General features: G+C 45.6%; 1 long non-coding RNA gene across 1 annotated transcript; it reads right to left on the minus strand.

The window, feature by feature from the left end:
- Positions 1–467: 467 nt before the first annotated feature.
- On the minus strand, positions 468–13,104 carry LOC139059653 (uncharacterized). Its single transcript, XR_011514278.1, has 3 exons — positions 12,740–13,104; positions 2,713–2,772; positions 468–2,580 (listed from the first exon to the last, which is right to left on the minus strand). It is a non-coding gene; the product is annotated as an uncharacterized lncRNA (long non-coding RNA).
- Positions 13,105–14,360: the final 1,256 nt, after the last annotated feature.

Here is a 14,360-nt window from a genome sequence, read left to right on the forward strand (position 1 = left end):
TGATTTCCCAGCTGAAACACCCTGATAATACAAGAGATGTTCAACTGAAGTGGTATTCCGTTTCTTTAGTCTATACTTTTTCACTCTTTTAGAGAAACTTTTGCAATATTGAGTCCCCATCGCACGCGTATTTCTGCCGTGTCAACGACAACTAGCTTTCGCAGATTAACGCATCTTGTTTGACTATGATAATTATGTTCATCTGCTATGGTACACAGCCACAACGGGTGGGATCGGCCTAGAAGTGTATCCGTGGGGTGAGTAGAATGATGATTTGCATACTATGGCGGGTACCCACCACAGGAGATTGGCCAAGAAACGAGCCGTACGTGCAGCGCCATCGCCCACAAGCTCTTTGAGATGCTTGTCGCGTGTTTCTCATGATTAAGATTAAGATAGTTGGCACGTAGCCTAGCACGAGTGCGCGCGATGATATGCGCGCACCATGGTTTCCTTTACGCCAAAGATGCATGATAAAAATGGGCGTATTTAAAGCTGTTTATTACTAATCACGATAGCTTGGCTTCAAGAAATTTTAGAATGTACGTTGGATTAGCATAAATTTTATTATTCAAATTCGGATAATGGATTCATCAAGATCTGATAATTTCAGCTTTCACTTTTGGTGAGTCTAAAAAAATGTTGTGGTATTGGTCAATTCGGGCGTATTTCCAGTGTCTATTGTGTGCTTACGACCAAGTATTTGTCTCCGGTGGCACAAAACACTGGTATAAACCGCTTTCTCACGCAATATGAATGGGTTAATGCACGTCACATCTACCGATGCTTTGGATAACCTACGAGAAGCCCAATGAGATTTGCTATCAGGGATAAAACTTCCTTAGTTTGAGCGTATTTCTCGAATGTATATGGCTGCGATTTCGTTCACTTTGTCGTCTACTGTAGCTTTCTCTGGCGCACTCAGGAGCAAAAAGAGCGACTTCCCGGAATAAATGCCTAGTCAGTGTCAAGAGAAGCAGAGTACACATTCGATACTGGATTTGTAATCCAGGTACTTCATTTAGAGGTGCTGAAGGTGAATTTGGGAGGAACCTTCTGGCTGGAGGAAAATCAGAAAGCTGAATTATGGTAACTTTGTCCCATTTCCTTACTTTTTCTTAGCGAATTAAACCACAGTGTCTCGCAAAAGTCCTGAGGCATGCTCTAATGGTGTTTGTTAAGGGTACACAGTAATGCTTTCTGCACTGCTTTCTTATGGACGGCAAGCGCTTTTTTTATCCTGCTCGTCTCCTTGTGACATTTATTTACGTTCCTTCTCTGGAATCGGAATAAAGGCGTCAGCAAAGCTCGTTAGCTCAGTCAAGAAAAAAAAGGGGAGGGTAATAAATTTGAAAGTAGAAGCCCAGGGGGCGTCAACAGTCGCTTTATACAGATTTACGAGTAAAGTTATATTGTTTATAAAAATTGCAGCAGAACACATCTCACGATGACACCTCTACGTTAATGAGATTAGAACTGAAGCAGTGCAGTTATACACCGTATTTTCAGCGCCAAATCGCGTCATTATTGCGGACTGTATGCAGCGGGGCTTCTCTCTCGAACTTGCTTCTGGATACGCTGGGCCATCTAGTGATCACGCGGCGAAGTCCAGGTGTGGAGCCTGTGGGAATTATTCAGAGATTTCTGAATATATAAGCTGTCCCAGCTAACTTTCGCCAGAGTTTAGAAATATGCCTATGCCCTCTAAGATGACGCGACCAAATGCATGTTGCTGAATACTGTGTGTAGTGAGTCACGCTATTTTTGTATTCTGCTTAATTGCCTAATTAGCCAGGAATAATTAATCAACTTCTCAAGCAACAAAGTCTGACAAAAAATTCCAATTAGGATGTTGTACAACAGTTTGGAAAACGTCCGATTAAACCTTTCTTAACTTTCTATCTATTGAGTATTAGTGTTTGTTTTCGCTTACTGCAGATGCTCGTGAAGTACAAGAAAAAATACCACGTGACATGCCCGCTTGGGCGCCGTGATTACAGCGCTCTCAAACGTTGCGCGCACAAATGAACATAGAATTTAGCAGGGTGTGCTGCGTGACAGGGGAGCGACGTAGGTGTTGGCTGTACGATTGACACTAGCAACCGTTGTCTCTTGCGCTGTGATAACGGTCGTCAGAAGAAGAAGTTCGGTTCGGCACAGTCGCACTGCTGTCTCGCTCCCTAGCGTTTTTGAATTTTTTCGACGTTTTGTCAAATAGATTTGTCGAAGACGTCGGACGACTCGCCAAGGTACCTTCCCTACCGGAGGCCGGGGGGGCCTTCGCCTCCCGTCGCTTCGATAGGAGCCTGCAGAAGAGCCCGATCTGGTAGCGGCGAGAGCCCTGTCATGACTACGCCTGACCTGACACCGGGGCAGAGGCCACCGACTGACCCTGAGAGCAACCGTGACTGTAAGCGATACAAGGCTACAGAAACAGACGACGAGTCTACGCTTATTGACGCTTGTGACATAGCTGATATCACAGATCTGGACGATGAAGGCTTCAGGCTTGTGCGTCACCGCAAGAAGAGGACCGTCGGAATCCCAGTGATTGTTACGCCTGCCACAGAAGGAGCCGACCTGAAAAAAGTAAATCCCATTGTTCTGTCTACGGATATTGAAAAAATTCTTGGCGCATCGCCAGTTAGGAGCCGATTTACTGCTCAAGGAGCCCTGCTTCTAGATGTACAGACAGAAGAGCATGTGAATTACCTTCTCAGCTGCAAGTCGATCTCAGGGACTGCAATCTCAGCACGAGTGCCCAATTCGTACCTGCAAAACACGTGCATTATTAGAGGAGTACCGAAGTGGTACACTGACGAGGAACTGTTGCTATACCTTAAACCACAAGGAGTTTACCATGCAAGGAGAGTCATGCGACGCGTCCAAATTTCCGAAACCGATTGGGAGTCCAGGCGAACCAGCTCCGTGGTTCTTACGTTCGCTCCAAATACAGACCGTCCAGAGAAGATCAACTTGGGCTTCACAAGACACGAGACCATTGACTACGTTGAGACACCACCTCGGTGCTTCAAGTGTCAGCGCTATGGACATATGGCCAAGTACTGCCGTGGTGAGCAGCGGTGCAAGAGATGTGGAGGACCGCACGATTTCAAAACATGCGCGTGCAGAGAGAACGTTCTATGTGCAAACTGTAATGGTGGTCATCCAGCTAGTTATAGCAAGTGTCCTACGCGCGCAGCGGCAATAAAGCGTAAGAAAACGTTTATCATGGGGCCGACAGGGAACGATGAGAAAAATACGACGAAGAAAACGACAGAAAGACACAGAGAGTCAGACGCAATGAAATGGAGCTCAAAGAGTGAAACTGATTTTCCAAGCCTGAAGCCTTCTCCAGGAATCCAGGACACAGTGGTGCCATCACGCAGCGGACCGGCTAAAACAGTCAAATCAATGAACAGAGGCCCCGTAGAAGAGAAGGCTGCTGAACAACCGGAACAGCGAAGTTATGTGTCTGTACTGCAGCGACCCCAATCGCGTTGCGATGAAAACACACCACAGGAGAACTGTCAGCAGGTGCTACGTGCTCTCTTCAAGGCCTTGCGATCACACATAGAGAAGATGCCGGCTAGCTCGATGAAGGAAATGCTCGAAGTAGTCCTCGCTCTCGAGTCAGTGATTCTCAGCTCTACCTCTTCTTAAAGCACCTAGCAATATGGATGCGGTCAGGACACAATGTTCACCATCTCGTCCACAGGTGCCACTTATTATGCAATGGAACTGTGCGGGTCTTGCGTGCCATTTACCTGAACTGTCGCTTTTCTTACGCAACATGCCTGTGCCAATATTGGCCCTGTCCGAGGCTGGTCTTCCAAGTTCCAGAACAATTGCTGGTTATGTCGCACATGGAAACCAAAGTATTCCAACATTTCCGAACGGAAGCGCCATGCTATATGTGAGACGTGAAATACCACATTACGTTCTACCAGTTCAAGACCTTTGCAGCAGTGCTTTGGAAGTCACTGCTGTACAAGTGCGGCTGGGAAACCGAAGTCTCAGCGTGGCCTCCGTATATGTGAGCTATCGTCAGAAGGTCCCGATGGGAGAAATTATAAGAGACCTCTGCAGCCGCTGCCCATCTCCGAGGATTATATGTGGGGACTTTAACGCGCACCATACTCTCTGGGGCGACAAGACGACTGATGCACGTGGAAAGCAAATTGTTAGAGCTTTAAACACCGAGGGACTCTCCGTGGCAAATGACAAACAGCCAACGTTTTTTCGACCACCGGCCTCTTACAGTGTCATTGACTTGACGTTACATTCAACGGACATCCTCGCATCGTCAACGACTAGCAAAGATAGAATGGGCAGTGATCATTTTCCTGTCTTCGTTAACATTGCTGGATATCGAACCAACGGCCGAAGATCCTGTCCTGTGACGCATTGGGATACATACAGGCACGGCCTAAACGAATCTGGAAACCTGTTCGCGGACATGCTACGTAGCAAGAGATTGGCTACCGCTGAACTGAAGCTACCAGACCACTTCCCCGCTCCCGATCTAAAGCTCAAAAATCTATGCGCTGCCCGTAGAACAGCAGAACGGAGGCTGATGAGGACGAAAGGCCACCCATCAATGAAGACTATATATAACAGGATTAATGCTGTAATTCGACGTTATACAAGGAAACTAAGAAGAGATCAATGGGCATCATTTTGTGCAAGCCTATCGGTCTTCACGCCAGTTCCACGGATATGGTGGGTCGTTAATAACCTTGCTGGGAACTTTCGACCAAACAAGCCATTTGAAGCCCTAGCATTGAAGTTAGGCAAGACACTCGCTTGTGTTGCGAATGACTTCGCTGCAATATACTCTTCCGGAAGGTCAGCTGGCACAACCAACCCGCCACCGCCGCTATCGTCGTCTATAATGGATGCTCCTTTCACACTCAGAGAGCTGGAACTAGCTATGAGCAGCCTCCGACGTCGCTGTGCGGTGGGACCTGACCTCATCAGTAATCAGATGCTGACTAACCTACCGATTGAGAGACGGCGTGATTTGCTGGCATTTTTTAACCAAGTCTGGGCCAGTGGGGCTATCCCACATTTATGGAAGGTAGCATGGGTGGTACCGGTTCTGAAGCCTGGAAAGAATCCTGCAGCTCTGGACTCATACAGACCGGTATCACTGACCTCGTGTGCAGCGAAGCTAATGGAGAAGATGGCGTGCACAAGACTCACTTGGTATGTCGAGCAGGGTCGAAAACTACCATCGTGCATGACTGGGTTTCGGCAGCGTCTAAGCGCTCAAGACAATGTGCTGGACCTTCTAAGCCACATAGAACATTACAGTGCGGATGGCCTGTCGACACTTGCTGTTTTCATGGATGTTTCTAAGGCTTACGACTACGTGTCTCAAAGAGCCATCATCAGCCAGTTGCAAGTTATAGGCGTCACGGGTCATCTCTTGCACTTCATACATACGTTCCTCAATGATCGTCGCATCAGAGTTCGTCTTGGTGACACTTTGAGCGATGAAATACGTATATTTCGCGGTGTGCCACAGGGGAGTGTTTTATCTCCCTTATTATTTAACACTGCCATGAGTAGCCTCCCAAGTGTACTAAACCATCGAACACCAGTGAAGATATCTATATATGCCGATGATATCTGCATTTGGGTCTCCGGCTACCAGCATCGCCGCCTTGCACGAATAGCCCAGGGAGCAGTAAAAGCCATTCAGGGCCACTTGGCAACGATTGGGTTATCACTATCAGCAGAAAAATCATCATTCGTACTATTTCCTGGAGTGAAAAGAAAATCTACACGTTTGACGCTGAATTTGGACGGATGCCAGATTCGACAAGTCACCAACGTCCGATTTCTGGGCGTTACCTTAGACCACAGACTACTCTGGCGCCGCGGTGTTGACCACGTTGTGGCATCATCGTCACCCAGGCTACATGTGCTCAAACGAGTCGCTGGCATACGCTGGGGCAACCACCCGACGTCCATGCTACGGCTACATACAGCGTTGGTTACAAGTCGAATCCTGTATCAGCTACCTCTGATGTCACCCTCAGACAGCCAATACGAGCGCTTAGAAGCCATCCACAGAAAAGGTATCCGACTTTGCCTTGGAGTCCCTCAGCCAGCGTCAAACAAGAAAGTGCTCTACGAAGCTGAGTCACGCCCTCTACGACTTCAGGCTTCCCAGGCTCTGATGATCCAGCTCCTACGATTGAGTGAGTCTACGCCCGGTAGGGCGCTCTTACGACATATAGGTAACAGGCCGCGCTCACATTTTTATGCAGCATTGAACACGCTTCGCGTATTAGGATTGCGCTGCTCGAGACAGAGAGAAAGGATAGAACCACCCTGGACATTCGAGGACATCATATGCAACTTAAGTGTACCACGATTGCAATCAAAGAGCTGCATTCCATCTGCAGAAGCCAAGTCATTAGTCCTGGAACACCTGAACAAGATTTACCCGAGTCACCTACAAGTATACACAGATGGCTCTGTCAAGGCAGACGAAGACCGCTGTGCAGCTGCAGTCTATATTCCCTCTCTAAGATATACGTGGTCTGGCCGTCTGGACTGTATAGCCTCGTCGACAGTTGTGGAAGGTGCAGCAATAGCTTCTGCTCTGCGCAAATTAAAGACTTTGCCTCCGCAGAATGTGGTTGTCCTTACGGACTCAAAGGCCATATTACAACAAATATACCGTGGTTTGCCATCCCTCAAGTTCCCACGCAAATCACTAGCCATCGTGAAAGAGCTCAACAACAAAGGCTTCACAGTAAAGTTTCAATGGATTCCTTCCCACATTGGTATCTCAGGAAACGAAAACGCTGATGCGCTTGCATACGCAGCGCTCTATCATCCTCCCAAAATCAAGGCCCCAAAGAGTAATCAAGTGCAAAAATCTGACATTCGAAATCACTTTGCGTCGCTTTGGGTTCCACCGCATATGCCCTGCGTAACCAAGCGATTGCACCGAGAGGAAGCCACACTTCTGTATCGAATAAGGACAGGATCTGCAAATACACCGGCCTGGTTATTTAAAACGGGGCGAATCAATTCTCCGAACTGTTCGGCATGCAACGAGACAGGAGACATTGAGCATTTTTTGTGGTCCTGCCAGCAATTCAAAAATGAAAGAGACACTCTCCTGAAGAATCTGCAAAGCAAGAACCTTCCGCATGCGCGCCTGCACCACCTTATATTTCCCGCGGGATCAGTTATAGCCCGAAAAGAAACTTCACGTCTCCTCATCGAGTTCTTAAGAGAGACTGGTTTGATGGACACATGGTGAAACCCTTCAGCGGTATTGTGCGAGACGCTCGGGCGGAGCAATTGCCGGCCTTGTTCGCCAGGCTAAACCCGCCTGTTGCTACAATTCACCACCACCACCACCACCACCACCAACGGTCGTCCTGTCACCTTTTAAGCGACAGCTCACCCTGATAAATGCTATGGCTGTTTGTACGCAGAACATTTGGGAGCGCTACAATCACGGCGCGCAAGCGGGAATGTCACGTGGTATCTTTGTTTTATTTCACGAGCATCTGAAGTAAGCGAACAAAACACTAATAGTGGCTAGGTAGAAAGCTAGAAACTGTTTAATCGGACGTTACCTAAACCTGGGTCGGTGCTTTGAACGTGCACAAAGGTATCATTTCACATTTATCCGTAAATATTTGTAATTCTCGCAATATTAGGCGCCCGGGAGGGGGGGGGGGGTCTTCTTCTGCCGTTATTAAATATGCCTTTGTGTTTCTTTTGCTCGTAAAGTCATGGACTATTATACGAGACGGGTACTTGTAAAGCGTGCTCTGCCTTCCTCGCCGTATTTATCAGGAGAAGCACACCCAGCTCCTGTGCACGGTGCACCACGTTACGAATGGGCTGCAACCACGACGATGCCGATAGTATATGAGGTTTTCGATGGAACATTTTATTTCCAAGTACATCTCGCAAATTTACAACTACTATGCGCATCCCAAGGAATCTTTGCACTCACGGTTGTCCTTAAAAACACAAGGAAAAGAAAATATAGGCTCATTGACGCAGCATACAAACATTGGTAGCAACTTTGACAGTGGTAGCCATATTTGTATATAGGATCAAATATAATTGATATGTGATCATTTGTTATCCCCAAATATTGTAAGACCAAAAGATCGTTAAACACATAGGAGTGCAGCCAACAATAAAATTATTTTTATCTTCGTGCGGCAAGGGTGAGAGAGGGAGGCCAGTACGCGGTCGTAGTTTTGCAACACTTCTTCGTTTTCAGTGTGCGTAAAGAATTACCGGTCGTGTAAAACCAGTTAACTGGTTTACCTCGTTCAAGCGTTATGCTCTTGGCTTCTTTGTTTTTAATGTAATGCGGCACTGACAAACTCAGTATTCTACATCACAACAAAAGTTCATTGCTTCATGATTGAAAGTATATTTTTCTACATGTATATTGACTTACCAGACGGCCTTAGTGAAAGCATTTAATTTTTATTTATTGGGCGAATCAATTAAACCGTTAAGGGTATACATTTTATTACATCAACTCTCTTATAACTCTGTGATTATTAAATTTATTGCGAATGTTCCAACCAGTCGATTTATTACATCTAATGAGAGGCATGTTAACTACCTACTTGATCATATTGTCCGCGAAATATATCCAGTGGTTCGATGCATCTTGTCCTAGCAGAAAGCACACTTCTGTCTAAGGGAGGCGAGATAGCTATTACTTTACGAACAAACCAAGTAATGTACTCTTTTATGCTGTATCCCATAGTTTAAAGGCTATACCACCTACAACGATAATAGTTTATGCTTTTTTGGCATCTAAGCTACATTAATTGAAAAAAAAAGAATGGAAACATTGAAACGCATCGCCAAACTTAAAAAAAACACTGAACTTTTGAGGCCTGAAATAAACGAGCAAGCACCGCAGTTTTCAATTCGGAATGTGCCCGGAAAAGATCTGTTCAAGCTGCTCAACCATTGCACAAGGTAGTGAAGCCAATCTGTGGGAAATTCTATAACGCAGCGCATTGCCACTGATACAGTTTGTTTGTTAACACGTTGAGAAATTTTCTACTTCAAAGCAGTTCAAGGTGTGCTGTTCCTCTCCTGATATGCCCGTGTACGAAACGACAACTTTGATCCGATGTAGCTCTTCAAGGCCCCAATTAAATGTCTGCTGCCAAATTTCTAAAGCAAAAATAAATAAAGAAAATATTTAAACCGACTATTCATCCGTCAAGCGGTGTAAACACGATGGCTATTGTAAACCTAGTCTGATAAGTTTATGCTGGTTTGTTCTTTTGTTGGCCCTGCTGCGCCTGACTTTCGTCATAGTTTAGGGTGTGTGCTCTCGAAGCCGTATTTAACAACATGCCAACGTTAGAAACTGCTTAATATCTGTCTCCATTTATGTTACCCGGTGATGCTCCGTGTTCATACGCATGACAGTTCGTAATCGACTGCAATAAAAAAAAGGGGTGCTGTGGCTGAGCTAACTCAATTATCAGTGACATGCAAGCACTTAATTTGATCTATCTTCAACTTCGTGACCTACATAATAATAAACATGTGTCAGCAAAATTTTATAAATGAAGAAATAGAAGTGTTACGGACTGTAGAGAAACCGGACCGAGTGTGCAATGAACAATGTATTTTATCATGGTGCATAGACAAGCTTGACAAGAACACTATACAAAGTTCATCTGCCTGCTCCGTTACCATTTTGCGTGCAGAATGCGACATAAAAATTGATGATGCCGAGAAATGAAATCAATCCTCTTCTATTCATTCGTTTCGGTGGCAAAAATATTCTTAGGGAGCATGTGGAACTGCCTGCTGGAGATGCACATGAGAACTGCGGCGAAAGTAACTCAGACTGTAAATGGTCAGGGAGCAAGAATCATAGTGCGTCCAAGAAAGGCCAGTGTTTTATTCCTCCTGCAGCAACATATACAATTGCCCCCTTGTTGAACTTGTTCTTGCTCAAAACTTTTATGGCGAAGAAAGGATAAGAGGAACTAAGCAGGCAAATCGATCTAGAAGAAAGGAAATCTAAGGTAGAGTGACGTATGGAGAGATACCGCTGTCGTTCTTTCTTGGAACGCTTGTTTTCGACAGTATGTGCAGTCACATTCTGCACCTATGTCGTTCGCATGAGGATAGTATCAAACTACCTATTCCAAAAAGAAAAAAAATGGCACGAATGCTTGTGAACCAAGAAAAACAAAACAATATACTTTCTCCAAACAGTTTCCTTCCATCTAGACTAGATTTCAAAACTATTGTTTCCATATTTTTGTTTACCATGTCAATAAGGATACAACATGACAGCTTCGGTTATGTATCTGGTTACTAAAAAATGAATAATATGAATAATTTTCAGAGCTCACAATCTTGGCAGAATTTCTGAGTTTTGCTATCTACGCTTTTATTTTACCTCATAGCCAACTCGGGTGGATACATATATTTCTGTGGAGACAAGAATCACGAAAACTACATAAATGAGGTGTTTGGAATTTTAGTACCAGAGCACGCCATGTCTAAAAAATTGATTTCAACACTACACTAACGGCTGCCTTAAATATAAAACATAACCCGGCTAAACAATGGTTGGCAAGTCCTTTGTGTAACATTTATCGGAAGTGCGGGGTATCTGCTCGATTATTTAGCTATAAACATGGAATAGTGCAGTTGCTGAGGTTTATACAGAATCACTAGTAATTTGTCACTGCACTTTCCCGCGAAATGATCGCGCTAGAACAGTAGGAATACTAATTACTGTGCCTCCTAGTGACATTTGAGGTGCATTTGTGACGCCGTAGTTATTACTGTTTTAAATATAGCAAACATTTTTATGCATAGGCATATGCTCTCATCGCTGCATATCTTCGTTCCATCAAAGAAGTCATACAGCCTTACAAAATGTCTACAGCAAAACTATTTGCCAACCACCTCTGTCGACGCGCTTGTCTCAACCCTTTCATTTTACTTATTGGTCTGTGGCAACCACCTTGTATCTTTATTTCACAGCCGTTCAAGAAGTGATTACTCAGGTGTACTTCTTTCCGTATATTTCGTAAAGACTTCTCTAGGTGCATATGCACGTGTGGGTTGTCCGCGAAATTTGAGTCCTTCTGAACGGTTTAAACGTCAACGGAAACAGGTGGATTGCAGCAAGGTATTCTTCAAAATGATATCCTAGTCCTCCACCCATTACACCAAAGTAATGGCGACAGAACAATACATCGCCAGTACATCGGCGCATTACGTAGCAAACGATTATGTCTGGCGCCTGGCAGCACTGAAATGTTTCTTTGCTAACCGAAACGTTCCTTGTTCTCCATAGTGCACAAAATGAAGCGAGCAATGAATGGGGCGTGACATACGCTGGTCCGATTAGCTGTAAGACAACGTCCTTTTAGCTCTTTCCAGCTGCAGCCTACCCATCTCCAACCCCGATTCTGCTTTCAACACGATAGTTTACTAAACACGAGAGCTGTTAGAGAACGCCGTTGTTTCATGCACACATGATGCATAAAATATACTCCACCTACGACTAGGTTCCCTTAGTCAACGGCGGACACGTTACACACCTCTAGCCACCATACCGGAGGGAAAGAAGCGCAGCTTCATTTTTCACAGGAGAAGTCATTCGCCATTCCCCTGAATATAATTGTTGTCATACTAGGAGATGAACAGCAAACTTTAAAAAAGGAAAAAAATCAGGGGCAGACACAGGCGAAGCATAGTCGCTTTGTCCATGTGCCTCTCTATTTCTTCCTTTCTCATGTTTGCGGGAATTCTACTTGCATAAACACGTACCAACTAGCCCAATGAGCCACTCCCAAATAAGTTATTTGTAGAATTTGCGTTCAAAATGTTAGAACGTCAGATGTCTGTACAGCTGTATCAGAATTCGTAGAGGCCAGAAATCTTGCGCAGGTGGCAGACTTGTTCTGTTAAAAAAATAGAGCCTATACCAGAGGTCGCAGTTACATTTCTAGGGAGTCTTGTGCTGAATAAACATTTTATTGTACGTGATAAACTTCACTATAACAAATGAATATGGTTGTTCCAATTTTGCATCTGTCAGAATTGCCGCGCGAAATTATTAGCTTTGATAGTCCGCATACCTCTGTAGTCTCTGTAGGGCCTTTACACTCTGACGCTCCTCTTACGTTCGATACTTTCGAGAGTCCATTGTGATATTTGCGAGTAGAGGCCTACGCGCCACACAACGACCGCGACTAGGTCGCGCAGCGCAGCTAGCGCGACCGAGTCACGTCTATTTGTGGCTCGCTGACCCGTACCGGCAAGTGGACCAAGAAGAGGAGGCGCCAGGTCAGTCGCTGCTTGAGAGCGGGCGCGTAGGAGAGGGCGCCCGTGCGCGCGGAGCAAGGAGGGCCCGAGCCGAAATCAGCCAGCGAGCGGGACATGCGCGCGAATCGTCGACAAATGCTGTGACCTTACATGGCGTCGCGTTTGACCTTGGCTCCGACTAAGCAAAAAAAAAAATGCTTCCCATTTGTCACATATCTCCTCCGGAGAACACTCTGGCCGAAAGAATGGACTGACAGGTTTACCCACACAGATACACATTTAATACAACCCACATGACACGAACAGCAGCACACAAACCTAACAAAACGAACACACAAGATACAAAAACTATCAGTACACACGAACCGGTAACACTGCCACTAGCGTTCTATTGAGAGTGGTTGGCGTTCGTGCTCACGTCTGGTTCGGTGCGGATGTGACGTGGTGTGGGTCCCGTAGCCGGCGTCGGAGTGGCGTGAGACGTTCTAGGGCTGGCGTCGCTGGAGGCGTCGTTGGTTGCGTCGCACACGCTCCCGGTCCAAGCGCCCATGGAGATGTGGCCGATGATGTTGGCGTTGGGGCACCACTCGGAAGGGTGGCAACAGCGGTAGAGACAGCCCTGGCCGTAGCAGGTGGTAGCGTCCTCTGTGGACTCCCCGGAACGGGCTCAGGAACGGCGGGAAGTCTGCGGTGCAAAGCCGTAGTACACGAGCACGTCGGAGCAGTAGCCGGCGTCACTCTCTTCCGGTTGAACCGTCCCTCACCCGCCGAGTCTCCGCTGCTTTCTTCTTGCCCCCCTGTGTCTCGCTCTTCCTCGCCCTTTTATAGCCTTCTTGTTAGTCCACGTAATCCTTCTCTTCGTCTTCTTCTCTTCTCCACCAATCATCGCTTTCCATCTCACCGGATACTTCTTCTTCTTCTCTTCTCCACCAATCATCTCTTGTCACCTCACTGAAAACGTCTTTATCATCTTTCGTCTTCGGTTCATCCACGTCATTCTTAACGCCATCCTCGTCGTCTTCTTGAACCCTTTCTTCGTCTACCATTTTATTTTATCTTCCCTCTTATATGTGACACCATATAAAAGCTGCTTCACGCCTAATGTGGCAATAGCACCGTCTGCTGAATTTCTTGTGTTTTCAGGATTCAAGCAACCACGGTGCGATGGAGTCGTGCCTGGGGTGGAGGGGGAGGTCAGTGGGTATGGCAGTAACCAAAGCAACGAGTGTTGTAGTTCTAACTAACCGATCTTTTTTTTTTCTTTCATAGCATTGCATGGATTTTGGTGGGGCTTTTCATTGCCTTCAAATTAGTAAGTAAAGTCGACATGACGGAGTTCGAATTAATGGGTGTCGACTGTAATACAAACTGCATCACAAGATAGGGTACAAGATGAGAAAGGGAACAGACGGTGTGGCCGACTGATCGCTTTCGTACCTCGTATCCACTTTTTTTCACGCAGTTTGTATCAATATCACGTAAGAGCTGTTTAACAAAGATAAAATAATTATCGATGTTGAATGACACAACCCGCTGCACTATGCTATGCAGTGCTAGGGCAGATGTCACAATTCTTGTCGCTGAGCTGGATTATCCGAAGAAGCGGGCTTTACTAGCACTGGAAATCGAAACACGTATTCAACCAATTAGCAAAAAGTTACTAATTAACTTCTGAACTTACTCCTTCATGGCAAATATTGCAGTTAACAAATTGTTGCTTGTGAGTTTGCAAGACGCATCGATTTGAAATTATTTTCCAGGATTTTGCCAGTTTTGAGATGGTATTTTCCAAAGTGTGGCCGTTCCAGGTACTTTTCTGCATCAATGCATAAAACAGCGTTTTGTTAAAAATGTAAGTGGACTAATAGTTCAAATTACGGCGACCTTGACGGCGAATACCTCCGACCTGCTGTCATTCTGGAAGTTTATTCCAAGTGGATACACCTAACAATCTCACCGGTGACAATAAGTAAACTGCAATATGTGCCTCAATGCGATTAATTAAAAAGTTTATTATTGAATGTTCGTTAATTAGTTGA

This window comes from Dermacentor albipictus, chromosome 4, assembly GCF_038994185.2.
Source record: "Dermacentor albipictus isolate Rhodes 1998 colony chromosome 4, USDA_Dalb.pri_finalv2, whole genome shotgun sequence".
Taxonomy (NCBI): Eukaryota; Metazoa; Arthropoda; class Arachnida; order Ixodida; family Ixodidae; genus Dermacentor; species Dermacentor albipictus.